This window comes from Lepus europaeus, chromosome 5, assembly GCF_033115175.1.
Source record: "Lepus europaeus isolate LE1 chromosome 5, mLepTim1.pri, whole genome shotgun sequence".
NCBI lineage: Eukaryota > Metazoa > Chordata > Mammalia > Lagomorpha > Leporidae > Lepus > Lepus europaeus.
This window is the reverse complement of record NC_084831.1, coordinates 121,804,882-121,831,121: the sequence shown is the minus strand read 5'-3', so window position 1 is coordinate 121,831,121 and position 26,240 is coordinate 121,804,882.

The window sequence follows — 26,240 nt, the reverse complement described above, 5'->3', positions numbered from 1 at the left end:
GGGCTGGCGCTGTGCCCTAGAAGGTAAAGCCCTGGCCTGCAGAGCTGGCATCCCATATGAGTGCTGGTTCTAGTCCCGGCTGCTCCACTTCCAATCCAGCTCTCTGCTATGGCCTGGGAAAGCAGTAGAAGATGGTCCAAGTTCTTGGGCCCCTGCCCCCATGTGGGGGACCCAGAAGAAGTTCCTGGCTCCTGGCTTCAGATCAGTGCAGCTCCAGCCATTGTGGCCACTTGGGGAGTGTGAACCTGCAGATGGAAGCTCTCTCTCTCTCTCTCTCTCTGCTTCTGCCTCTCTGCAACTCTGACTTTCAAATAAATAAATAAATAAATAAATCTTTAAAAGAAAACTGAATGCCTCAGTGTATATCGGGCCTCTGTCAACCCCAAGGTGCCAGCAGGTCGTGCCTTTGTCTCGTGTCACGTGTGTCCTTTCTCTTGCTTCTGTCTCTTCCGTGGACTCCACACTCCCAACCACCCGTCAGGCTGACGCTTGCTCTTGGGAGTGGCTCCAGAGCACCTAGTCTTCACTTCTTTTTTAAAATTGCTTTTATTTTTTAAAAAGATTTATTTATTTGAAAGGCAGAAGTAGAGAGAGAGAGGTCTTCCATCCACTGGCTTACTCCCCAGATGGCCACAACGGCAGGAGCTGTGCTGATCCAAAGCCAGGAGCTGGGGGCTTCCTCCAGGTCTTCCATGCAGGTGCAGGGGGTGGGGGCAGGCAGTTGGGTCCTCTTCCACTGCTTTTTCAGCCTATAGCAGAGAGCTGGATCGGAAGTAGAGCAGCCAGGACTCGAACCAGCGCCCATATGGGATGCCAGCACAGCAGGTGGCAGCTTTACCCGCTACACCACAGTCCTGGCCCCTAAAGTGTTTTTATCTATTGTAGAGGCAGACAGACTGAGAGACAGATACTCCGAACTCTCATGCATTGGTTCATTCCCCAAATGGTCACAGCAGAAGCCAGGAGCCTGGAACTGAATCCAGCCTCCCACGTGAGTGGTAGGGATCCAATGACTTGAGCCATCACTGCTGCCTCCCAGGGTTTGCATTCGCAGGAAGCTGGGGCCAGGAGCCAGAGCTCAGAGTGGAACACAACTCCGCTGGGATGCAGGCAGCTCCACGGCTGGGCTGAACACCTGCCTCCCCCGCCCCCCTTCCACTTCCGCGGATGACAGGCGATGAGCGGGAACCGTAGCAAAAAGCTTGGAATTAAATTTACCTGGAACATTGGAAAGGGAAAGGCTGGAGCCTCTTTCTGTGGAGCGAAAAGGGCAGGGAGGGAAGTGGCCAGAGCACCGCGACAGGAGGATGCCTCCAAAGGAGCACGATGAAGAGGCGGCACAAGCATTTTCACTGAACCATCGACTAATCCAGGACTCAAAGAACGAAGGAATGAAGGAATCTGAGGGCACAGTGTTTATTAAATTCCTTTATCTGCAAGGCGGAGGGACAGGGACAGAGAGAGGTTTCCCATCCACTGGCTTACTCCTCAAATGCCCGCTTCAGCCAGGGCTGGGCCAAGCCAAGGCCAAGGGTCCGAAACTCAGTCCAGGCCTCCCACGTGGGTGGCAGGGGCCCAGGTGTTTGAGCTGTCACTTGCTGCCTCCCAGGGTGGGCTTCAGTAGAAGCCGGAGTTGGAAGAGGGTGCAGAGCCGGGGCGCAAACCCAGGCACTCCCCCCGAGAGACGTGGGTGTCCCAAGCCGCTTCTTCAAGGCTGCCCTGAACGCCTGTCCCTAGGGCCTGGGGACACTAGGTGGCAGCACAGGGCAGCAAACCAGAGGACCTGGTCTCTTCCGGGCTGCCTGGAGGAAGCGGCGACGCCTGCTCTGTGTCCCCCCACCCCCACCCCGCCCCACTGTAAGCACTCCTCCCTCCCTCCCCTTTCCACACCTGTTCTTCAAATGAGAACACTCTCTCCAATGGGAAAGGCACAAAGGCACCCAGGGCAGGGAGAACTCGGGGAGCCAAAGGCATGTTACCCAGGGTTCTTTCCAGGCAGCCCCTGCAATTTGAGGTGTCCGGCTCTGAAAAGGGGACAAGAAGGGTGAAGTGGGGACACTGCGTGAGAAACATGGATGGGGGTGAGGCGGCGTCTGGATAGGGCTCCTCCATCCAGGCTGAGCTGGAAAGAACTGGCAACAGTGTCTCTCTCCATCCCTATAGATGCCAATTCTAATCCAACAAGGGTGCCCCCCAGAGGTCGCTGCCTGCCCATTCTCACCAGGACACCTGCGCTCCCTCTCTTCCAGTTTCCTCCTGGAGAGACCATAGCTTCCCTTAGCAAAGCAGGGCGCAGGCTGCACAGCTAACGGAGCTCTTCGCGTTATCCTTGTTGGTTCGTTGGTAGCAAAAGGCAGGCTGTCTCCAAACCCAGGGGCATCTGAGAGCTCCCTTCTCAGCTAGGAAACCCTAAGGAGCTGGCAGCCCTGCGGCCAGCCTCGCGTGTCATGAGCAGAGTGTCCGCGGAACGAGGCCACCATCTCAGTGCCACTTTGCTGCGGTCAGTAGCCCTGAGACCAAAGTCCCCGTCCTGTGTGGTTTCCACCCGGCCGCTTGGTCCCTGCATCAGTCTATTTCAGCAGCCGTTCCTGGATGGCAGCCCCGTGATGCCTTCCCTACTTCATCAGACCCAGTAGCGGACCGGGACCACTGCCCGCTCCCTGGCCCTCGCCCGCCCTCTTCCCTGGGTTGTGGTGGCCTGGTCTGCTCTCTCCCCTCCAACCGTGGGTACTGTGCTCTCCCTTCCACTCAGTTCCTGTGACACTGTTCCTGTAATAGTGAGCATAGAGCACTGGACACAGACCCTTCGTGAGCACCAGCGAGCTCCATGGCCACGCCGAAGCACCTGCAGCATCTCACCGGGGCTAAGAACTAGACAGGTGTGCGGTCTTTCCATCCATTCAGTCAGCGGGTGTTTACCCAATGCCTGTCCTGTGCCTGGCACCCGTCTGGGCACTTGAACGAGAGATAAACCAAACAGGCATGAACGTGGAACCTTCTACCCTGTGCTAGAATCATGGCATGGAAAACAGTATTAGAAACCAGCTAGTTCCACCTCTCAGTCAAAACAGAAATGTTTGCTTGTGACTCTTTGATGGGTGGCCCTTCTTGACCAAACGTTCTCGGCAGTTGGTCTTTCCTGCCTGATTCTCCCCGGGCACTGTTAAGCAAGCATCCCCTCTTCTGCAGAGACAGCGAGCGCATTTGGTATGGAAAGACGGACAACACATCGCCAGGATCATTCTTTCCACACCTTTCTCCACTTACAAGTCTTCATCTTCCGTTTTAAATAGTCTCCCCAAGGCCAGGAGCTTTAGTGGGCATTTCCACATAATTCCTGGCTCCCACTGGGAACCCCCTGCCATAAATATCATTCCCATTTGACCGAGAGGGAGAAGGAAGCCGGGGAAGGTGAGGCTGGCTGGGGCTGGCCACACCCCTTGGCAATGTAAGAGTGGGACGGAGCCAGGCTGGTGGAGGCACCGCTCTGCCTTTTCCTTGATTTGGGAGGTCTTCCCCTCAGAGCCCAAACCGCACCACCTTCCAGCAGTCACACCCTGCGGAGCCGATGGTCAGCAGGTGCCTCTGGGGTGGGCTACCGTGCAGTCTGCTTCCTCCCACGAGGCGCAGGCTGGGCTCCCACCCATCCCTCAGAGGCCGCCCTGGGCCTTCCTGTTCCCACGTTACCAGTTACCACGGCCGGCCGAACGCCGTCTGTCTTCTCTCTCCCTGGGATTTCCCCCTCCAGTATCAGGGCAGACACGTAGACGTGTGTCCCCTCGTTTTTGTTCTTTAGGCGGGACACTGTGTCCCCTTCCTGTTTATGTCCCTTAAAGCTTTGTACCTACGAGTGGGTGTCCAGCAAATAAATGATCACATTTTATACCTGGAAAATTCATGATTTGTCTCTACATGCACGCATTGCACATCCCTCCTAAATTTCTTGAGCAAAAATGTCCCCAACACAGAGAAAGCCTGAGGTGAGGGCTCTGCCAGGTACCCTGATGGGACGTCACACATTGCACCCGGGCACTGCAGGGTCACTCGGCACCCCACAGAGAGCCAACCGGAACATCAGAAAGCCCTTAGAGTCGCCTCCTGAGCCAGTCCTATCTCCCTCTGCGCATTCCGCACGCTGACCCACAGAGCGCCTTTGGCACTGAGCATCCTCAGGACTGTCACGTGACCTTCGCTGTGCTCCTGGGAGGTGGGCGCACTCTCTGTCTCCCGGAGGAAGTAGCAAGTTGGGGAGCCTTGCCCAGGGTCACAGAAGCGCCCAGAAGTGGCAGAGCTGGGGCTCAGCCACGCTGAGACCTTCCCGACTCTGGTGCTTGGTCCTGTTTGTGCCACGCTACCCTGCCGCTCTCCAGTCTGGGGCACGTCCCCGGAGGAGCCCTGGCCCTGCCTGTGGTCCTGCGGGGTTGGAAGGTGGGGAGACGCAGCTTAGGAAACAGCTGGGGAGGGGGCTAGTGGAATGCGGGGGAAGCACGCAGAGCTGTCAGGCTCCCGGGGTGCCCCCAGTCACCCCCTGCCCACCTTCTCACTCCCTTGCGCATTTCCCTAGCAGTTACCTCCTCTGAGCACAGAACGCCGGTGCTTTAGCTCCTGAGAGCTGACCGGCGAGCCCGCGGCCCCGAGATCCCGGGCTCCAGGGCACCCCCCAAGCAACAGAGTAATAATAAACACAGTGAGTGTGACAAGCTTGCACGAGTGACTTTCGGATGGAATCCAGCCAGGGTTGGTGTGGATATTCCAAGTCCTGCCGAGGGAGGGAGAAAGATGGATCTCACCAATCGTCTCCCAACGGGCGCAGGTGGGAGAAAAAGGCCCCGAGGGAGAGAGACGCAGAGTGGGCCGGGGCTAAGGCGGCCTGAGAGCGGAGACAGCAGGACCCCGGGGCCCAGCACAGCCGGTCGCGCACACCCTCCGCAGGGGGCTGATTCCGCGAGACCCCCAGAGCCCCGGGCCCGCCCCTCTCCCCGATTCCCATCGTCGCAGGCTCCCGAGAAGAATGTGGGTCGGGAGCAGCGGTGACCTTTCACACCTCAGACAAGCTAAGTTTGTTTTCTGCTTTTGGTCCGGCCCGCCGCGGGAGGGAGGGGGAATGCTAGGGGCCTTGTCCGACTTTCGGCGGCGACAATGCCCCAGAGGAGCTGAAGTGCGGGCAGTAAAGGATCTATTTATTTTGGCCCGGGAGGGACAATGTAAGCAGATGGTCTTTGATGGGATTAGCGGCGTAATCTCTAAGACCCTGGTAAATTGGAAAATGATCCATTATATTCCGCCAACCTTTGGCGGCTCCGGCTCCTGGGGAGGGAGGGGCAGGGCCCGGGGGCACCTTGTTAGAAAGGACCCCCCTCTGGGAGCAGCCAAATCCCGCACGGAGAATTTGGGAAGAGGTTCGTTAGCTGCGCGCCGCAAACCTCCCTCCTCCGCAGCGGCGCAGAAATAAGGCTCCTCCCTGCGCCCCTCCCGAAGCCTCGGTTCTCTCCTCCTCCCCCGCTCCTTGTGGGGGCGCTGGGGTGCCCGGCTGCCAGCCTTCCCACTCCCCGGTGTTCAGGGGACGGTGGCCTGGGGAGACAGCCACAGTGAGTCAGAAAAGTGTCCTGAGAATGCAAGTTGTACCCTCCCACTCCCATCTCCCTCCACTCCCCATCCCTCACCTCCAACGCCACGGTCCCTGAGGGACCCAGTCCACTGCCAGGTACCTCCAGGCCTGGTGAAGAAAGAGGCAGGAGGAGGGGGCAGGGCCGGGGAGGGGGAGGAATGTGACAGAGGAGGTGAGGTGCTAATGAACCACCCTGCCCAGCCCACCACACTCTCAACTCACCTCCCTCCCCCAGAGCCCAGGCGCCTCCAGGCCCAGGCGCCCCTCCATCTGGAGACTCTGGGGGCCGCTGGTGGGGACAGAGAGGCGACTCCTTGGGGCACGAGGTGTGGTGCAATGGGAGGCACTCCCTGGGCTGTCACAGGAGTGCTGTGCCACGCGCGTGGCAGCTTCGCTCAGACAGCCCTGCGCGGTTTCAAAAGGACCCTCGAGGTGCCCAGTTCCATCTGGATCTCCTAGCAGCTGCGTGAGGCTGGCGTTCCAAAGATCAGGAGACGGGTTAGCGGGGGTCAGGGACTTGCCTAAGGTCACCCAGTTGAGTATGTGAGCCAGCCCCAGGACGGCGACCTGGTACAGGCTTTTTCCCTTTCTTCTGCACACACAGAGGTTTAGGTTCTCTACCTGTGCTTCCTGCAGTCATGTGTGTGTGTCCACGAACATGCACACGCACGCACACACGTGCAGAGCGCCGGTTTTCTTTGTCCTGTTCTCAGAGACACAAGCATCCTGTGAATTCTATATATGTCTATCCCACTGTCTCACATCTGTACAAATGGAATCATTCACCTTTCAACTTTTCCACTCAACATCTACTAGGACGTCTCTACTCACTTTGCTAAGCCTAAACTTTTCCTCTACCAACAGCATTTTATCCGATCACCCCACCCCCACTTAAGATACTTCCAAAATTTTGTTATTATAACCCATTCTTTAATATATTTCTGACTCGAATTGTGTTAACGTTTTTAGATTTAGTTTAGGGTATTAAACACCAAAGCACAATGAAAATATGCACTCTTCCACACACGGAGCCTCCGTCATTCTCTGAAGATAAATCCATAAAAAGCAGAGTGTGGGAGAGGGACAGGCAGAGCGGCGGCACGGACTGCCCACTTCCGAATGGACATCCCAGTCTCTGCAGTGTATCATCTGTCACGGCCAAGGCCAAGGCAGGTAACTTGGGGATGCTCCCGGTGAAGCTGGCGTGGGCAGCACTTTATCTCAGGCTATTCCAATGCATCAAGAGAAGCTTTCTTTTAGTGTCATTTTTTAAAAGAGCAACACTCTTGATGGTATGTGTGTATACATTTATTTGAGACCACTGGACACACAGCTTCAGAGACTTGCGAGGCAAGAAGGAGAGGTGGCAAGGGACAGCTACCTCCCCACACCCAGCGTCCTCTCCAAAACAAGAAAATCAGAAAGTTGACATGGCATGCCTGAATGGAAGAAAAGCTACTACTGCAGGAGTGGCTGGGAAGGCCATGCCGGCAGACTCTGGGTTCCTGGATTTGCTGTTCTCACCCAGAGAGGGGGCAGCAGGTTTCCTGGCCTCTGTGGACCCCGTGGAGGAGGCTCAACGAGTTTGGGTTAAGAGGTGGAACTGTCATCTCTGTCACCTTAGCTAGTGCACTGCCCGATGCCTGCACCCTCCATCACGCCCCTCTGCCCAGGTGCCTCTTGGAGGAGACCTTCCCAGGACACTTTTCTGTTCCCTGCTCTCCTGGGGGGCTCCTCCCAAAAGTGGCCATTCCTTGTCTGAATGGCTGCCTCTCATGTTGGCCCGCAACCAGCCACACATGGTTACACGCTGTGTGTACTGGAAAGGTCCAGAATGTTCTGGAACAAAGTCGATGGACCCACCAAATCTGGGATGGTCCCACTGAAGTTCCATTCACTCCCACCACTCATCACCTGTGCACTGGAAGGACGCTGGGGACCCCTAGCCTAGGACCAGAAGGAAAGGGTGGAGAAGTGACTTGGCCAGGCCACATTGCTGGTCAGGGAAGCCCCTTCCTGCACCTGCCCCCACTCCCCAGTCCCCCGATGGAGCCCCCGGGGGCAGCAGGGAGATGCAGGGAGGTGTTTGTTCTGGTTTTTGGAGACTGAAATGGCTACCGACTTGATTTCCCCAGACCCTGGAGCCAGCGAGGGTTCAGGAGGATGGGTGAGCTCTGGACCGAGGCGGCGTCCGCCCGGTGTGATCCCAGAAGCGGCTTTGTGCCTGTGTCCGGAGGAGCCTGGGGAGCCGGGTCCTTCTCCCAGGCCCCTTCCTGTGCGCGCTGCAGCGTCAGACCCCGCGGCCGCTCCGTCCCCTTTGCCTGCTTCGGAAGCAGCAAATATCTGGATCCCGGCCCTAGACGCTCCTGGGAACGTAGAGTCCGGGGCCAAAACCGCGCAGATTGGGAAGAAAAGGAAAGCAGAGCGGCTCCCCGCAGCCGCGGGGGCGGGGGATGGCGGCGCCTCGGGCCGCATTCCCGGAGGGCGCGCTGGCCTCCCCCTTCCCCCTTTTCTCCCCCTCCCCCGCAATGTCTCCCTTCCCTTTATTTGTCTCCATTTGCCCTGTCTCTCGTTCTCTTTCATCTCTCCATCTCCACCTCCATCTCCCTTCCTGCTCCCCAGCGTTCCTGGTGGTTAGGTCCTCAGCTCCTAGCCCCGCATCGTGGCCGGCTAGTTGCGGCTGGACTTTGGCCGAGAGAGCGCCGTCCGCTTCCCTCCGGGGCCGAGGTCCCCACACCCCCGGCCCGCCAGTGCGCCCCAGGCTCGGCTTGGCGCAGCACCCCGCGCGCCCTGCGGAGAGCTGCCCAGAGAGCGGCGGGCTGCAGAGTCCCCGGTGGTGGCTCGTTCCCCGGGGGCCGGGGTGGGGCCTTGGGCGCGGGGGTGGGGGCGACAGTGGCCTTGGGCGCGAACCGTCGTCCCCGCGGCAGGTGGCAGGGCGCGCGCTGGGACGGTTCGCCCGAGCCGGGTCGGGCGCCGCGGCCGGCGGTGGAGGCCCGGGCCCTCGGGCGATGCCGGCCCCACTGCGGCCCCGGCCCCCAAGTCCCCACTGCCCCGCGCCGCTCCCTGCGGGAGCCCGGACACCCCGGCTTCCCTGTCCTTTCCTCGCATTTTCTATCGATCAGTGTAACTCCTGTGATACCTTTGGACTGTTTCCTTTTCATTTCGCTCGGCGTTATTTTGTCTGTTGCCACGTTCTGTTCCTTTCACGTGCATTTATTTTGTTCCTCTTTTTCTTATGCTTCCGAATCTCTTTTCTTTGCTCACTTCTAGCCTGGACGCTTCTTCCTATTTATTTATTTATTTATTATTTTATTATTATTATTTTAATATGTCCCGCGACCGCAAAGCTTTCGCAGTGTCCGCGCCAGGGAGAGGGGCGAATGGCTCCCAAGGCGTCGCCCTTCCGCACCGCCGCTGCCGCCGCGTCGCCGAGCTTGGACTTTGTCGAAAGCGGGAGCCGAGCGGCTGTCGCCGCCAGAGCGCCCAGCCGAGCCGGGGCGCGGTCGTGTTCGGGCTTGGGCCTGGCCCAGACCCGCAGTTCACACGCAGTGGCCACAGACTACACTCACTGGGATTTTGAGGGCCTGCTGGCCAACACCCTCAACTCCCCCTACCCCCACGGCCCACTCAAGGGAGGCTGCAGGCACTGCACCACGCAGCCAACAACCAACACAGGTCACACAGACAGCCCCAGACACATACCTGTAACACACAGTGTGCACACGAACAGGCTCTTGGTGGACACGCTCATCCGTGCACACCATGGTGGACGCTGCAGATAGGCAGGGCTGGAGACAGGAAAACTCCTTCGGTGCAGCAGCCTAACGCAACCCACCTGGGACTCAGCAGCGGGAAAGGGGCCTGCCTGGTCTCACCAGCCAGCACAACAGTGGCCTAGCACCCATACCCACAACCACCCAGAGTTCAGTCCCTCTCCCTGGACTGCTGGGGGTGGGGGGTGGGGGCGGCCTGTGTTCCAGCACCGGCTGACAGTGTAGACGAGGGGCACAGCGAATTCCAGGATCCTGAGCCCCAGAAGTGAGCATCAGACCTGGGGAGTTCTGCGTGGGGTAGACAGAAACGGGCGCCACACCGGGAAGTGGCACCTTGGCACCGCAATGCAGGGTCGACGTGGGTGCCAGCGTGCATTCCGTGCCACACGTGTCACACGCCGGGCCAGCGTCTGGCCGGGTGCCCATACCTAGATGGTTATTGACGTGAAAACAAGGAGAGGAGCTGTGTACGATTCTGTGTAACCTGGATATACAAATAGAGGCAGCAATATTACACCTAGGGAGAGATGGAAAGTCTTCCCAGTACAGGGTGCTATTAGCAAGCTGGAGCGTTAGCTCCAGTGTCCAGGGCGAGGGAGGTCTGGTGGTTTGTTGTCACAGGGACCTGTGTGATGAGGTTGGTTTATGGGAGAACCGTATGCCTCTGATACATCCTCAGGCTATCAAAGGGGGTGGATTTTTACAGCTTTAGGGGGGACCCTGGGGTAAAGGGGGGCCGTCTGAGCCGTATCCCCTCCAGACCTGAAGGATGCCCTATGCTGTAGCAGCACTGAGCCGGTCCACACAAAGGTATCAGTGTATACTCACTACGCGCTGGGTGAACACCTGCACCTGCTCCTGACACACTCGGCCTGCTCCATGTACGACAGGTGCCAACAAAGGAGCCCAGTAAGAGGCAGGCCACGTGGGGCCACGGATTGGATTGCCAAGGAGAAGAATTTTGTAGGATGGAAGAGGAGGCTAAGAGATGTCCGTGCGCACACACAGAACGCCCTAGGTTTGGAGCTTAGTTACTGACCCAGGAAAGTGCGGGCCGGTGCCTCAGTCTACAACATAGTCCAGGGAGGGGTCGATCTGTTGTCCTAGTGACTCCCGGATTATTCTGTGTGCAGGAGTGTGCCTAGGGAAGTTGCAAACCTACTCGCCCACTTCTGCGCTGCGGCTGGCTGTGGGGGGAACAGGCCAGAGGGAGGACTCCACCCCAGGTCTCTAATGTGAGTTGGGGACCGGAAAGCCTGGCCCCCCGGGGCTCCTAGCTGCCTCTCTGTTCCTTTCTCTGCACTCCCGCGGGTCTTTACCCTTCTCTCAATCCCTGCCTTTCCTGACTTCTCTCTCTGCTCAGCACGTTCATCCATCCCTCACCAGCCTTTGCAGCTCTCTTGCTGTGTGCTGCTCGGCCACAGAGAGCAGGAAATAGCCCGACTCAGGAAGAGAGCAGCATACTGATCTCTGGTGGGGAAGCTGGCCCGTCTTGCTGGGCTCTCTACAGCTCATGGGCAAGTGAGATTTAAAATGCATTTATCTTTATGCTCCCATATTCGAAATCCATGAACGGTTTTCTTGTAATCCGCAGCATTTTCCATGAACTTTGTAAAGACCCCTCCCCTCACGTGGTGACGGCAAATGTTCGTGTTTGTGTAAAGTCTGAGTGCTAAGGACAGCCTTGGATTTCCTGCCAGGCTTTTGGTTGCTCCCTCTAGGAGTGGGTGTCTCTGTCCCTGGTTCTCTAGGGGATGCTTTGCCTTCATTGCGCCCCCTCTGAGGGTCCTTGGGCCCTACCAGCTTCCTCCCTCCATCCCGTAGTGTCCTCTTTGGATCTTGCCTCGGGCAGGCAAAGGCAACTTTGGGGACACGTGGTCCACAGCCCCATGGCAAGTGGGAACCTGGAAGGAGGCATCTGAAACTGGACAGAGAGGAGGACATCTCTAGGGACATAAAAAGGGCTTTGGGGTCCCTTAATCCTGGGAATAGAATGGAAGGAAGGAAGTGGCGAAGCTGTGGAATCCAGGATCCCGCCCCGTGGCCACCCAGCCAGGCAGAGCCAGAGGCACCTGGCCGGGTAGGGCAAGTCCTGGGAACAATATGGGGGAAAACGGTACAAATTGTAAAGGTTCCTGCTTCCCAACCAAGGGTGTAGGTAAGAGGGACAGAGCACGCAAAGTTGGGGGGGTGGGCAATGCAGCTCCTTAGAGACCCTGGCGCCCAGCGGAGACCTCCTGGGAGAGCCCTGGGCTCTGGGGGAGGCGCTCTGGCTCTGACCGGGTGGGAGGAAGAAGGGACTGGGGTCACAATTTATCCTCCAGGTTTGTGCTTCTCAGCCCCTGACTGGAGTGAATGACTAAACCCAAAGCTGAGCGGTGAAAACACAGGACAGGGTTTGGTCGTGCGGGCTAGGCTCTGGGTTAGGACTGGCTCAGCTTCCAGAACCACAGAGGGTGAAGAAGGCCTGGGTCCCCACACCACCCCCAGCCCAGTGAACCAGGAGAGAGCACCACTCCCACCTCCTGAGACAGGCCCCGCCCCCCCCTTGCCCTCCGAACTGCATCCTTTGTGCCTCTCTCTGTGTGAGCTCCAGACTCCCCACCGCTGGCTCCCCTGCTCCCGGTGAGCCAGGGCTCCGTCTGTCTCCATCTCTGTCGCGGCCTTGCAGCTTTGCCGGCTTCATCTGTCTCTGTTTTCAGGTCTCTGTCTCTCCCTCACACCCTCCCCTCCCCTCGCCCCCCCCACCTCTGTTAATTCAAAGGCTTCTCACTGAGCTCCTCCCCACTCTTCCCAGAATAACAGTGAGTAAAAGGAGATAAAACCCGCCCGCCCATAGGTTTTTTTTTTTTTTTTCTGTCCTACTCCCTTCAGCCCCCTCCTCTGGGGCTCCCACCCCCTCTTCTAATGTCAGATAATTGCTGGTGTGCAGCTCGGAGGAGCCAGAGCTGATACGGGGTGGGGGGGGAGGGAGGGAGAGAAATAAATAAGAATCTGCCCCCATTCAGCGTATATAGGTTACTCAATTTGCATATATGCTAATAATGCTATAATTACCCTGCTGTTCTGGCCTATGATCAAGTTCTATAAATACATAGGATAGCAGAGATGGGCCTAGCAACACCACCCCCAGAGCGGTGCAGGCTGTGTCCATGGACCGAGCGCCGGAGCCGCCGCTCTTTGTTACAGCACACCCCCTTGGCTCCTGGGCCAGGCTCTCAGCTACCCTGCCTGTGCGTGGAGGTAGCGCCCAGGCCAGAAGAAAGATATGTCTGCAGGAGAAGAGATTCCAAGTTACCTTGAATCTTAGCATTCATTTCCATGATGAATGTTAGGGCTATTTTTTCGAGAAATCAATTCCCCCAAATTGTTGCATTCGTTGCTATCGCCTGCATGGGAGGGCACGTATAAGCCCACACTCTGGGGTACAGGTTGGGGGCTAGGGAGAGGACACCCCGCCCCCCAGCCCCCTAGCCCAGGCCTGTTCTGATGCTTTAGAAAGAACTCTCTGTGGGAGAGGAAGTGGAGACTCCTTGCCCAGATTGGTGCCCGCCCGCCTGCCCAGGGCCACAGTCTCCCAACACACTCTGCACTCCCGTGGGGAAGAGGGACACGGGGAGGGGGGCGGGGGGCGGGGGTGCGGATTTTTGGGTGATGGTGGCAGAAGGATGGGGAAAGCTTGGAGGAACATAAAAGACGCCATCCACAGCTGTCTGCTTTTAATTATAATTATCCCCTTTCGCTTCCTTTCTGGCTAATGAGGGGGGGATTTAAATTCTCCCCCTCTTCTCCCCCTCCTTCCTTTCCCTGGAATTGAGGGGTGGGGTGAGTTCAGGGTCCTCCTCCCCTTCCTCCACTATCCCCTGGTTACTGGGAGAAAGGCAGGCTCTAGAGGGTGGGGACAGTATGAAGAGATTTGTCCGAACAAAAGAGGGACAGGTTTGGATTGCTGCACACGTCCCAGAGTTGGAGAGACCCCCCCCCATTCCACTGGCACCCCCTCCCCTCAGCCCCCCAGCTCCCTAGACAAGGAACTCAATGTCTTGCAGCCGGTGAGAAAGGAGCTAACGGGAGCCCTGCTCTAGAGGGAAGGGGGAGGGACGGGGTGGGGAGGTGGGGGGGGTGCAAAATTAGTCTCAAAGGATCTTTATTTCTGAGCTAGTGAGGCAGATGTAATCAAGGGGAGAGCAAAATAATCATAATGGGAGGAATGGGGAGGGGGAGCTGGGGCTGGAGTGGGGGGACGGAGCCGGGATCAGGCTGAGAACTGGGGGGCAGGGAACATTGAGTGGGGGGAAGCTACTGCCTTCTTCCACCCCTCTGAGGGGTCCCGACTTGGAGGTGGGGAAGGAGGACAGATCTGTAGCCTCTGACCTTAGCCCTCTGAATCCCCCCCGTTGGGAGCTTAGGGATCATGGAGGGGGGAGCAGAAGGTGGCTGGGAAGACACCGGGGAGCAGAGCCTCACCCCCAGTTGAGGGAGGTGGGGGGGTGCTGAAAGCAGTTGGGGAGGGTGAGAGAGGGGAGCCGGCAGAGACTCAAGTGGCCTCCAGGTCTGTGGGACAAAAGTTGGAGGGAGATTTGTGTATGAGAGAGGAGGGGAGGGGGCCCTGGGGAAGGGGGGGCTTTGACAATGAACTTGAGACAAACTTCATTAGCATGCAGGCCTGCTGTCTGTCACGTCGAGCTCAGAGCGAGTTCCCATGCAGGCCAGCAAGAGTGGGAGGGAGCAGAAGGGAGGGGCTGAGGGTGGGGGTGAGAGAGAGAAAAGAGACCCGACCATTGTACCACTGCGGGCCCCAGCTCCCACCAAATATCGGGACCCCAGCCCTGGAAACCAACCCCCAAATTGCTCTCCCTTCTCTAAGAACAAGATGATTTATCTCCCACTTTGAATCTGTGGTCCCACCCCCTCCTCTTCTCCTGTCTAGACTGCCAAGTGCTGGCCCTTCGTCACCCCCCACTCCAGCCCCCTTCTTGCCATCGTCTGGATTTGCCATCAGTGACACTCCCAGGGAGAGGGGTCTGGGGAGAGGTCTGGGAAGGGGGCACTGGGGCACCCTGAGACTCCCACTGGTGTCTTCTTACTGTGTTTCCCTGTCAGTTCAGCTCCCCCCCCCACCAGACCATTTCATCACCCCCTCAAGTGCAAGAGTGAATTAAAACTCCAAGGAGACCTGACCGGGATGCCACTGTCACACCCTTTCTCTGGCTGCCTTGGGGGACGAGGGTGGCCTGGAGGAACAATAGCTTCTCTTAGCCCCTTCTCCCTGGCTCAGGTTGGAAAAGGCAGGGGGTGGGGTGGGGTGGGGAAGAGTCCAACGGAGATGACAAAGACCCCTTCCCACCCAGGCGTGAGAGGAGGCGGGAGGGGGCTCTGCCAGAGCGGGCTGCTATTTTGGTAGTGGTGGTGGTGGTGGTGGTGTCTCCGGATAGGGGCAGCACCCCCTTCTCGCTGCCTTTCCAGGGAGAACAGCAAGAGAAAGAAAGAGAGGCAAACCAAATTCCTGAATGGATAGACGGATGCTACGTCATCGGAGCTGCAGCCTGCACTCCACCAGAGGCTAGGGGCCGGGAGAGGCAGTCCAGCCGCAGGGGCCACCCGACCGGGCTCTCCTCCCCGCGGGCGCCGGGTAAGTGGCCGTTGGGGGCCAGGGAGGATCCAGCGCCCTCAGATATCCGCGCTGGGGGTGGGAAGGGAGCCCCCCCGCATCAGTCAGGGCGCCCTAGCCTTTCTACTTTGCCTGCCAGCTAATGGAGCCTGCTGCCGTAATCATAGAAAGATCGGCTGATCAAAGATTGGGGGGTCCCCAAAAGAGAAGGGCTTGGAGGAGGAGTTGGCAGCGTGGGGATTTCGCCTTCCGCTCCCTGGGCGTCTGTCGCTGAGCCGGCAGCAGTGGCCCTGCCTGGCCGCCCAGAGCGCCTCCGGTCCCCCCCCAACCACCCGGCCCAGCCCCTGCCAGCCGGAGACAGCTCACTAAGTTTGTCAATGGGATCTGGGAGGGGGGGCTTTAGGGTCACGGTGCTACTGATCCTATTAATCCGCCCCTCCCTTCTCTCCACCAGACACGGCCAACATCTTAATGCTGGCCGCAGAGGACTGGCGGGCGAGGATTGTAGTGGAGAGGGGAGGGAAGAGAAAAATGGTTCTCTTTGGCCTCCTGACCCTCGCTCTGTGCTCTGGCTCCGCTGCTGGGCAGCCCCGGCGACTTCAGGTTTTAGGAGAAGACAGATGCTAGGGGACACAAGGAGCAGGGGAGACGGAGCCACATTTCTGGGGGTGCGGGGGTGGGGAGAGAGTGGAGATCAGAACTAAAATCCAAGAACATTTTGTGGCATTTAAATAGATTGCATCCCTCCTTTCCCCTCCTTTCCCTAAGAGCTGGTGAGCACGAAAGGGGCTGAGAGGAAGCTGGAAGGCAAGCAAGTGCTGGGGTGCAGGGTTAGTCCATGGGGGAGGCAGCCCTGCCCCAGCCCTGTCCACACCCCTGGAACCCAACACGCAGGTTTGGTTTGGGGCTTTTTGTTTTGTTTTGTTTTTGTTTTAAGAAGGGCCAGGGAGTCTAGAAAGCAGGCACCACACCTGCCTGGTGGCTGCCCAGCCTCCCCGAGCCTGCCGGGAGACCAGTGGGGGCCGTGCTGGTGAGGGAGTGCAGGCTGGAGCGAGCAGGCTATTCCTGGCTCCCCAGAGGCCAGATTGCTGGGCGAGGCGGAGGCTACCAGCCATCATACGTGCACACACGTGTTCCGTGCCTGCCAGGCTGTGTTCTTCAGCCCCACGTTCCATCGTGTGTGCTGGGGCGGGGGCGGGGGAGGATCAGTGAGGAGAGGTCGCTGGCTGGGGTGAAAGGGCGAGTCGGGTCCCCCAGCTTTCCCTGTGCCGGTTTTGAGCACATTAGCAAGTTGGTGAGGGTGGGGGTGGCCCCTCCTTTGGTAGGAAGATCCTTTCAGGCTGAGACCCCCTTTGTGAAGTGGGGGTGCTGGAAGAGCTGAGGCCGGGAATCTGTGGTTGTTTCAGGGCTGGGGGGGCAGGGAACGGATCTTCAAAGCGCTGTTCCTAGAAATCACGCTTGGGTTGGAGGCTCACCCCTGCTCCTCGGCGCACTCCCACCCCGCCCGCCCGCCCTCTCGGATTTCTCCTGCGTTCAGGATTACAAAGAAGAAGAATTAGTGTGGGACTGAGTATGAGTTGAAGAATGTGCCAACTTAGCCCAAACACACACACACAGAAATTGCTCCTCACAGTATCTTAGGAGAGGGTCACCCATGGTATACGTGTCATTTCCTCAATTCCTAATTTACCTTTAGTAGAAAGGTAAGGCGGTAAAGTCTTGAGGCTGGGTTCCGTACCCAACATTCAAATAATACTTAACCATCGCGGCTTTGTGGTCCTACCTTTTGTGTATATGAAAACGGGGGAGGAAATGGCTAGCTACAGGATGTGTCCTCCTGCACACACCCATGGAGGATGACAGGTAGTGACAGATGGGCGGAGAAAGCCAGAGAGAGAACGCGATTGAGAATCTCAACCATGCACAGCACTTTACAGTTTGCAGTGCTAGTAGACCTAGACAGACAAAGCTACACCCCCAACCTTAGCTCAGAGTTCCTCCCATCCCCGAGGGCTTCCTGGAAGATTGGGGGGGGGTAGCAGGCATGTGAGGGGGCAAGAGGTCACTTCTTCAGGTATCCATCACAGAGCTGCACGGGTTCAGTTCAAGCCCTGGGCCTGAAGGTCTGAGATGCAGGAGGAGGGAGGCTGTGAGGACCAGGTTGCGAGAGAGTTGCCCAGGTGAGATGGAGCCAGAGATGCCCGGCGCAGGCGCCCTGCCTTCTCTGGCCATGGATTTCCTTGAGCAGCCCTGAAGCCCTGATGGCTCGCAAGGAGCACCTAGACTGGGCCCTGGAGGGGCAGGCCTGGGGGAAGAGGGGTGGAGGGAGAGGCTGGGAGTCGGTGGGGAAGGAGGACACAGCTGCCCAGAGGATTTCAACCTTGGCCTTCTCTCCCCCTTAGCAGGAGCCGGGTGCCCAGGAAGAAGCAGCCTTGTTTGTCCTTGGCGGTCAGGCGTCAAAGATGTCCTCGCAGGTGACTTCCTTGGGGTGCTGGGGTATTTATTTCCTTCATTGTTGTTTTTGATGGTGCGGGTTGGGGGGGGGAAGGAAAGGAGCTGGGGCCCGGCCCGCCCTTCTTTCCACCTGCGCTCCACACCTCTCCAGCCCACTGCCTGCCTCTCCCAGCGTTCAGTCCTTCGTTTTTGGCTACTGTGACTGCAGGAAGATGTATGTAGTCAGTGTTAACAGGAAGGGGACGAGGGGGCTTGGGAATGGCAGGGCCGCCCTGCACGCAGTTCTGCGACAGACAGGAGAGGGTTTGGGGGTACAAGGGACTCTTTCCCTCTTCTCCTATAGGCTTCTGAAGGCAGAGACAGAGGCCAGTTGACCTTGGAGGAGGTGGTTGGTTGGGGAGAGGAACAGAGGTACCTGGGAATCCTAGTGGGCGTGTGTGTCAGCGTGGGAAGCCGTGCTGCTGGGAGGATCTGTGGATCTGTCTTTGCATTTGTCTGAGTGGACGGGTGTGAGTGTGTGTGTGTGCCTGTGTGTGCACGTGCAGCCCGCTGGCATGCTCATGCCCGCACCCCTTAAGGAGGCCATTTGCCGATGGCTGAGGAGCCTGTAGAAAGGGCGCAGATTGGACAGACCAGCAACCCTCTGCCATCTTGTTCTCACCCCCTGGCACCACGGGGCTCTCAGGCCAGTGAGTGGTGCGCGGGCTCCGCAGGCAGAAGAGCCAGTGGGACATGACCTCCATGTACTCTGGGTAGATCCGCACACATGCACACATGCACACACACACACGTATTTGTTGCATAGTCTCAGCATTTTCTGTTGGCAATTTTCACTTTTATTTGTCGCTGTCCCACACAGTGCAAATATCCTACAGCAAATTAATACTGTATGATAACGTTCACGGTAACGATGCGCCTGTAAGACAGGAATCAATCCACATCTTCAACCACTTTCCCCCAGAAGCAGCTTTCGTCTGTGTCCTCAAGGCAAATTAACCTAGTAATAGAAACAAAGAAAAAAAATTACGCTTTTCATTTAATTACCTGGATAGTTCAAGAGAATGCCTTCCTGCCAAAATGTGTTTGGGGACCTGAATCATAAGGATCTGTCCAAAAGCTGCATCCAGAGAGCCTCGTGCAGGCCATGTTTTTCTCCATCTAGGCCTCTTCAAGCTCACAGACAATAGGTGGGCATCAGGGCTGCAGGGGTGGGGGTGGGGAGGACAGTGGCAGAGAACGCGGGCTCCCAGGCTAGGGGAGACCCCTCCAGATCAGCACCAGGGATGCAGTGCGTTCTCCCCAGGGCCCCCAGCATTTCCCTGGAAAGACTCAGGGTGGGGTCTGCAGACCATTGCTCTGTGGAGCACTCGGGCTGACTGCTCTGTGCGGGAAGCAGAGGGTCCCACTCCTCCCCCGGCGGGGGCCTTCCTAGAGAGACTGTGGCCGGCCAGTGGGTCTCGCCCAAAATGCCTCTCCTGCTCTCAGCCTCTCACAGGTCTGCCCTACCCAGCCCATAAAAGGGTCTAGACTGCAGAACAGTCGAGAACACGGAATAGGACAGACATCACTGCCCTCATGCCTCCCTCCCACACACACCCATACACAGACCCCACAGAACACAGCCTATCCTCACCCTTCTTCCCCACCCACCCCTACCATGCTCCCTACACATGATGGCAGACCCAGACCCACAGGTGCACCCACAGGCACACACACACCTTTATCGGTTTATCAGTGGGCACCTATAATGTTTGATGCAGACTTTGCTGCAAAGTTTGCCTTCTTTACTTCCTCCCGGGCCAAGAAAATGCATAAAATGGCCCCTGCTCTGGCGACACGGTCTCATTTGCTACCCTCAAAGTAGTTTTGTGTCTGAAACCAGTATGGCAGGGCTTGGCTGGAAAACCGATCCCCGTGCACAGGAAGGGGGAGGGGTCCTGTGTCCCTGCCTTAAGGCTCTATCCCCACCGGAACAGATAGACACCCTCTCACCTTCATCTCCACGGCAGGCGGCAGGCGAGGCCGTGAGAGACTGGGTTGTTAAGCAACGCCCAAAGTCATACAAAAAGGGACCTCATCAGGATTCCGGCCAGAGGTGTGGACTCCGTGGGACAGTGCCAGTTTCTTTGTGGGGCCTTTCTCTTTCTTGCATTTGGACACTGCTCGGGGCTCAGCTACATCTGTGGAAACCCGAAGCCACAGTAAGAGGCATGGCAATGTCGCTGGTTCTCTGGACATTTGGGGAAACTGAGATATCTGTGGGGGAGGAGGCTGATGTGTGTCTGTGCGAGTGCGGGCCTGTTTAGAATTGCTGGCATGTGTGTGTGTGGTGGGGTTGGATGCCTGCTAGAGGAGTGTGAGTGGAAAACTGAGAAGTTCTGAGGGCTGGGAGGTGTGGCGAGACCAGGCTGAGGGGTCCCTAGCTTCTTGGAGCTCGGTGAGGCTCCGTTTGGGGAGTGTATTGGCAGCAGCCAGGAGGAAGGTCCATCTGTAGCAACAATGGGGAAGGTGCCATTTTTCTGCGGCTGCACTGGGGCATCAGGGACCCCACACCTCCTCTCTTCCCTGATCCTGAGCTACAGGGCAAACCGGGAGGGGCGTAGGAGGGTGCCAAGTGGGGAGTGGACACCCTGTCTCTTTCCTGCCCTCCTCACCAATGTTTGGTGTGCTCCCCTTTCTGGGAGGGGGAAGAATTGATGCCATGGAAGCTGCTACAAAGCTCTTCCCTTGGCTAAGGGCCTTGAGACCCCGTAGAGGCTGACAGAGGGAAAAAGCTGTGCCGAGTCTCGCCCCGAGAATGCCGTGAGAGCTGGGGAAATCTGGCCATCAGCTTTATCCCTGTACTATTACTGAGGCAGGGAAGCACACAGCCCCGGCCTCCATCTGGTCTCGCCCCCGCAGTCCTGGGTCCTGTGGCCAACACCAAAGGCAGGGATTGCCCAGAGGGTCTCCACATTTGGAGGGATCACCAAGTGAATCCTACTGGCTTGAATCTAACCAAGGCAAATGGCATTCGGGCTTGGCTTTGTCCCGGAGCCGCCGGCCTTGTAGACCACACATAAAACAATCTAGTCAGGAATGAGGACCAGACCACCAACCCCCCCCCACCCGGAGCTCACCGCTGGTGACTGAGTGTTCAAGAGTCCTTGCTTGTAGGAGCCCACCTGTGCCAAGCTGGTCAGAAACCTGAGTCATAGAGGGTTTTTTTAAGCAGATGAGTGAGAGAGTAGGTGAGTGGGAGGGTGGTGTACTCAGGACGGGGACCCCTCAGGTAGGGGCCTGCAGATCTCCCCCAACTCCTGCAGGGTGGAGAATCAGACCAGCAGGTGTGCATTCCCCAGGGTTGGGACAGCGCATTATCTGCTCTGATTCTCCAGGCTGAGAGGCAGAGCCGGGCAGGAATGTCGGGCTGGGCCAGATGGGGAACTTGCTGGAGGGCGATCCTCGTCCCCGTGACGTGAGTGCTCCAGCCACTGGGAGCGGGAGCGCAGGTGGGTGTAGGGGTGCAGGGCTGGGGGCTGGAGGGAGCGCAGAGTGGCAGAAGGGAGAGCAGGCGCCAGCACGGGCTTCCACAGCCAGATCAGATTCTCCCAGTCGGGCCGGCTGAGATCTTCACCCCCAGGCTCCCCCATCCTTAAACTCTGGTGCTGCGAACGGGTTCAGGTGTTCCCCGCTCTGCCAGGCAGGAAAGGCGGCTCAGCTCCCCCGGCCGCATCTCCCGGGAGGAACCCCTGACTTCTGAACTCTTTCCCTCACGGCTTCGGGTTGAAAACCAACAAGAGAGGTTCCTGCCTGTCCTAAAAAAGACTAGGATGGCAGCCTGGGAAGGATCAGAGCTGAGAAGCACAAACAACCTGCTGTAGGAGGCAGGTAGGGGTAGAGCCCCTGGTCATCGGATTCTTTCGGGCGGGGGAATTCGCCCATCGCTTCCATCTGTGCGCCCGGGGCCCTGGAGCAGCAGACCTAGGGCCGTGGAAAATGTGGGACTTACAGAAAAGAGTGAGATTGGAGATCAAAGCCACAAATGGCAACGGATTGAAGATGGCAGGCGGGTCTGGGGGTTAGGGAGGCAGCAAGAGGCTGAGAATCAGCGCGCAGACACCGTCGTTCCCATCCACCCCCATCCTCGGGGTGGGGGAGGGGGAAGGGCGCCCCAATTGCGCGCTAGGGCCCGGCCTGGGAAGGGGGAGGGGCGGGTCCGGCGGGGGAACGAGGCGTTAACGTCAGACTGCGTAGAGCCAATCAGAGGCTAGCCTGGGGAGGGAGTGTGAAAGGATGAATGAAAAGTCCGGAGCCGGAGCGCGCCGGGGCCAGAGCGGCGGCAGAAGCCGAGGAGGGAGCCGGAGAGGCGAGAGCTGCTTCACCCTGCTCGCCCTGGCTCGGCGGAGACTAAGAGCAGCGCGGGCTTCTTCGCCTTGGAGCCGCTGAGCCCCGGCACCCGGGAGCCTGGTCCGTGGCGCTCCATGGGCGGGAACCAGCTGGGAGGACCACGCGGGAGTGTGCGGATAGGCGTCCTGGGCTCGATGTAAGTGGCCTGGCCGGCGTGGGGACGAGGTGGGCGAGCGCCTCGGAATCCTGGCTGCCCCCCGCGTCCACCACGAGCGGCCCGCCGGGCCCCGCACCCTCTTCGGGGCTGCCTGCATCACCTTCTTCTCCATCCCGGTGCCCGGTCGCACCCCTGCCAGCCCCTGGGGCGCCTCTCGCGTCCCTCGCTCGGCCGTTTTCACAGCCCTGGGCAGTTTCTGCGCGGCCTGGGACTCGGCTCACCTGCCAGGCTGCCTCGGTTTCCCTTCCCCTCCCGCTCCTCCGGCCTCCATCTCAAGGTGCTGCCCCAGCCTCTGCCCAGCTGGGGTCTCGGCCCTTTCCTTTTCTTTTAGGAGTCTCCGGGTCGCCTCCGCCCCACCCCCGCCTTCCGTCTCCCTCTGGGTCTCCGGGATTTCCCTGGTTCCTACTGGGGCGCCTCCAGGGTGGTACCCCATGGTTTCCCCGCGCGCTCTCGCCTCGGTCAGCAGCTTGGACCCAGCTTCCCCCTGCGCCGGCTCCGCTTCGCTTCTACCGCCCCTGCGAGTAGGAGACGGGGCTCGGCCGGCTCGGCGGGCTCCGTGGCTCGGGCCCCGCTGCAGGCGGAAGGCGCCGGCTCCCGGATGCGTCCCCGGTCTTCCAGAGGAGGGCAGTGGAGACCCGGGAGTGGGGGAGGCCTCCGCCTCGGCCCCTGCCCTCTTCCCGGGTGGCACGAAAAGCCCGCGCGTCCCTTCTCCCCGGGACCGGTGGAACTCCCGTTTCTGGCCCGAATGCGGGAGCGGGAAATGGGGCTTCGGAAGCCCTGGGGTGCGGGGTTCGTCCCCGCACCTCGACGCCACCGGCCAGCACGTCTTTTCCACTCCGGTTTCGGTCTCCGTCGTGTCTTTACCCCCGTGTTTGGGTCTTTTTTTTGCCTTGGACTCCATTTCTCTCCGCCCCCACCTCCACCGTGTACCCTCCCCCTACCTGGATCGGCGGGCTGCGGGGAGGCCGCGAGGGTCCCGGCGGCGGCGGCGGCGGTAGCCGGGAGGCTGTGCGGAAGAGGCGGCGGCGGCGGCGGCGGCGGCGGCAGCCAGGAGGCGGGGTTGGTTGTTATCTTTGGTTATCTAGCTGTATGAGTGGTGTGGAGTCTTCATAAAGCTAGATAACCGAAAGTAAAAATAACCCCATACACTGCGCAGGGGGCCCAGGGAAGCTGGCGTCGGGGCGGGGGCGGGGCGGCCGAGCGAGGGGTTAGAGCCACGCGGACGGTCGGGCTCGGAGGCTGCGGGAGGACCTGCGGGAGGACCCGGCGACCCCCTGGCCTCCAGACTGCTCTGGTAGGGGCGACGTCCCAGCCCCTGTCTGCGCAGGTAGGAGTCGCCATTGCATTTTTACTAGAGGCAGGTGCGGTGTTCTCCCCGCTGAGCTGGGGGAAGCAAGGAAACCGTATGGCATTCCCCATTGGCGGTCCCCTGTTAAGGATGGGTCACCGTGCTCCAACGGAGGGATCTGTCGCAATCTACTGGCCACCTTATCAGGACAAGCCTGGGTCTCATGGCCCAGGCCTGTCCAGTGTTGGTGTGCTATTCACAGCTACTGCTGGGCAGGGGGGCTTGGAGGAGGTCCCCTGGGAACTTTTGCTGTCTTCCTCTCTCCGAAGCCACAGAGGGCTTTGGCTGGGAGCTGAGAATGTCAAAATGCAAAAAGGCAGAGGGGGGAGAAAAGGGGCTGGGGGTACTGGGTGAAGTCGCTCAAAAATGAGCGGGGGCAGCCATGGAACCTCAGCCCAGCCTGGGTCCCTGAGGATGGAGGGCACAGTCCCACTCGGTCCCATGGCCCCTCTTCCGGCTCCTTCCTCCTCCCAGCCTGGACCTGAGAAAGATTCTTCCCCTGACCAGAGGAGTTGAATTGGGGTCTTTCAGGATGCCCTCTCTTCCCACCCATTCTCTGTCCTGGAAATCATCTCCAAGGACCAATAGCCTCCAGGAGCTCACACAAAGGAATTTGTGGCTTAGAATCTATGCTGCCCAGGGAAAGCAAAGAATTAGAGAGATTAATCAGGGCCTTTCCTAAAAGAATGCATTTATCTGGCCTGACCTAAATATTTTAAGCAAAAGAGTGTTTAGGTGCAGTTGAGAGGAGGATGGTCCGGGCTCACTTTGTAGGGTAAAGGTAAATGCAGCCAAGGCTGGGAGGAACCCCTCTGCATTGACTGGGCCTGCCCCCCTCCCCCTGGCTTCCCCACGACCTGGTCCCTAGGGGGCTGTAAGGAGTAACAGGGAAAGAGACAATGACCTTGTACAGACTCCACTTTGCTGTGCAAATTTAACATTTCCTCTTGACTTAGTAGCTGGAAGATCTTGATTCGATTATATATTATGGGAGGAGCAGGATTGGAGAATCCAGCCTGGAAAACTGGGCTGGATGGAGCGCAGAACGCATGTGCCTTTCGCTGAGATGTGGAAGAGGGAGAGATTAGTGGCCTCCTGCTCTCTCAGCCTGTGGGAACTGGGGTTTCTGGAGCAGAGGTGGGGAAGACTGGGTTAGGGAGGGAGGAGCGTTTAGGCAGGGACCAGTAATCTCCCACTCTACTTCCTGGGCAGCCCAGCGCTCTGCCACAGCCGTGCTGTTTTGAATCTTCCAGCACTGGGTGGTAGCTGCTTTGAACCCCGTTGTACAGATGAGGAGCCACGAGCTCACTGATGTCACTCAATGGTTTCAGACCCAAGACTCATCCAGTAAATTTCCCCATGGGAAGAGCTGGAGAAGGAATGAGGTAGGGCGAGTGAGATGGGGCTGAGCTGAAGAGGGAAGGGAGGGGTGGGAAGGGGCTGGGAGGAGCACCTAGCCTGTTGGGAAATACATCTTTGGGATCCACGAGGCTCTCACAAGGCAGAACCCGGGTCATTGCCTGCAGCGGTCTTGCATCATTGTTGTCTCTCATTTAACTGCAGGATCTCCAAAGGAGGACAAAGGCAAAGGCGCTGAGGGACTTGCGGAGGTCCCCTGGGGGGTTTGCCCTCTACAGAACTAGCACCTCCTTGGAGAGGGGAGCAGTGGCCAGGAGGGATGTGAGGTAAAGGTTGACTACTCCATGTGTGCATGTGGTGTGTGTGGTGTAGGTGTGGTGTGTGTATGTGTGTGGGGAGGGTTTGTCAGGAGAGTGGCAGGTGGCTGTGTGTGTGTCTGCTGCGACAATGGGAATCTGAGTGGTGTGTAATGACCAGGTATGAGCTTGGATGTGTGTGGCTGCATGGTGGGCAAGAAAGTCGGTGGCGAGATAGGGAGATCTGGCTATGGATAGGTAATAAGCCCACTGTGGGGACAGACTGGGACTTGGGGGGATGCTCCTGAATGCAGCCAGCCATCACGGCAACACCCTGACTCCTGCTCCAGTAGGAGCTCTGGTGGCACCGGGGAAGGGAGTAGGGAGGGGTGGTGGTGCCAGAGGCTGCTTGGGAAGGGCTAGCAGTCAGGAGCTGCCTCCCTCGCCACACCTCTGCCTTTTGGCCCAGAATTCCTAGTTCCCTTCTTCCCATCTTGCTACATCCTCCTATTTTTACTGGAAATCAAGTTCTAAGCTGGCTTCTTTGTCCATTTCTCTTGCCAGCCTCACATCCCAGTCACCTCCTATTGAATTCTAAAATTGATGAGGCCAAAGTCGACTTTCTCCTAAAATATTTGACTTTGTCACCTACACCCTCAACGAGGTGAACAAATTCCCCCCCCCCCCAATTCTAGGCCTCCCATGGGTCTGAGGGTCTGGTTGAAAGGTCCTTACAATCGTTAAGAGCTCATCACAATGGGTGAGCCTTGCCAGAGGACACAGGAACAAGTGTGACTGAAGTGGTGCCCTGTGCAGGTGTCACAGGTCATCAGCCAAGCAGATCTCTGAGCCTCTCTTCCCATATTTGTGAAGTGGAGGTGAGAATTTATGTCCTGTAGGTTGGCCAATGCAGCAAGTAAAGAATTCTCTACACCCAATGTTAGTGATCTGTTCTGATACTCATGAGTGAAGGGCAATTCTTAGATTTCAGAAGGGTTAAAGGTTCCAGTGTGCAGACTGGTAACTTAGGGTTGCTTCCAAAATGTAGACAGGAAGGCTCTCTGGCATGTTCTTGACTAAGGATGCCAAACATTTAAACCTGAGGAACTTCCTCTTCCTTTTCCATCCTGGGAGTGCAGGGGGGACTCCTGGGGACCTGGGCAAAGCCTCAGGTGAGGAGGCACAGTCCTTGGCAAGCCTGTTAGAGGAAGAGATTGGGTCCCCGTGGCAGAGTGGCTGCCTTAC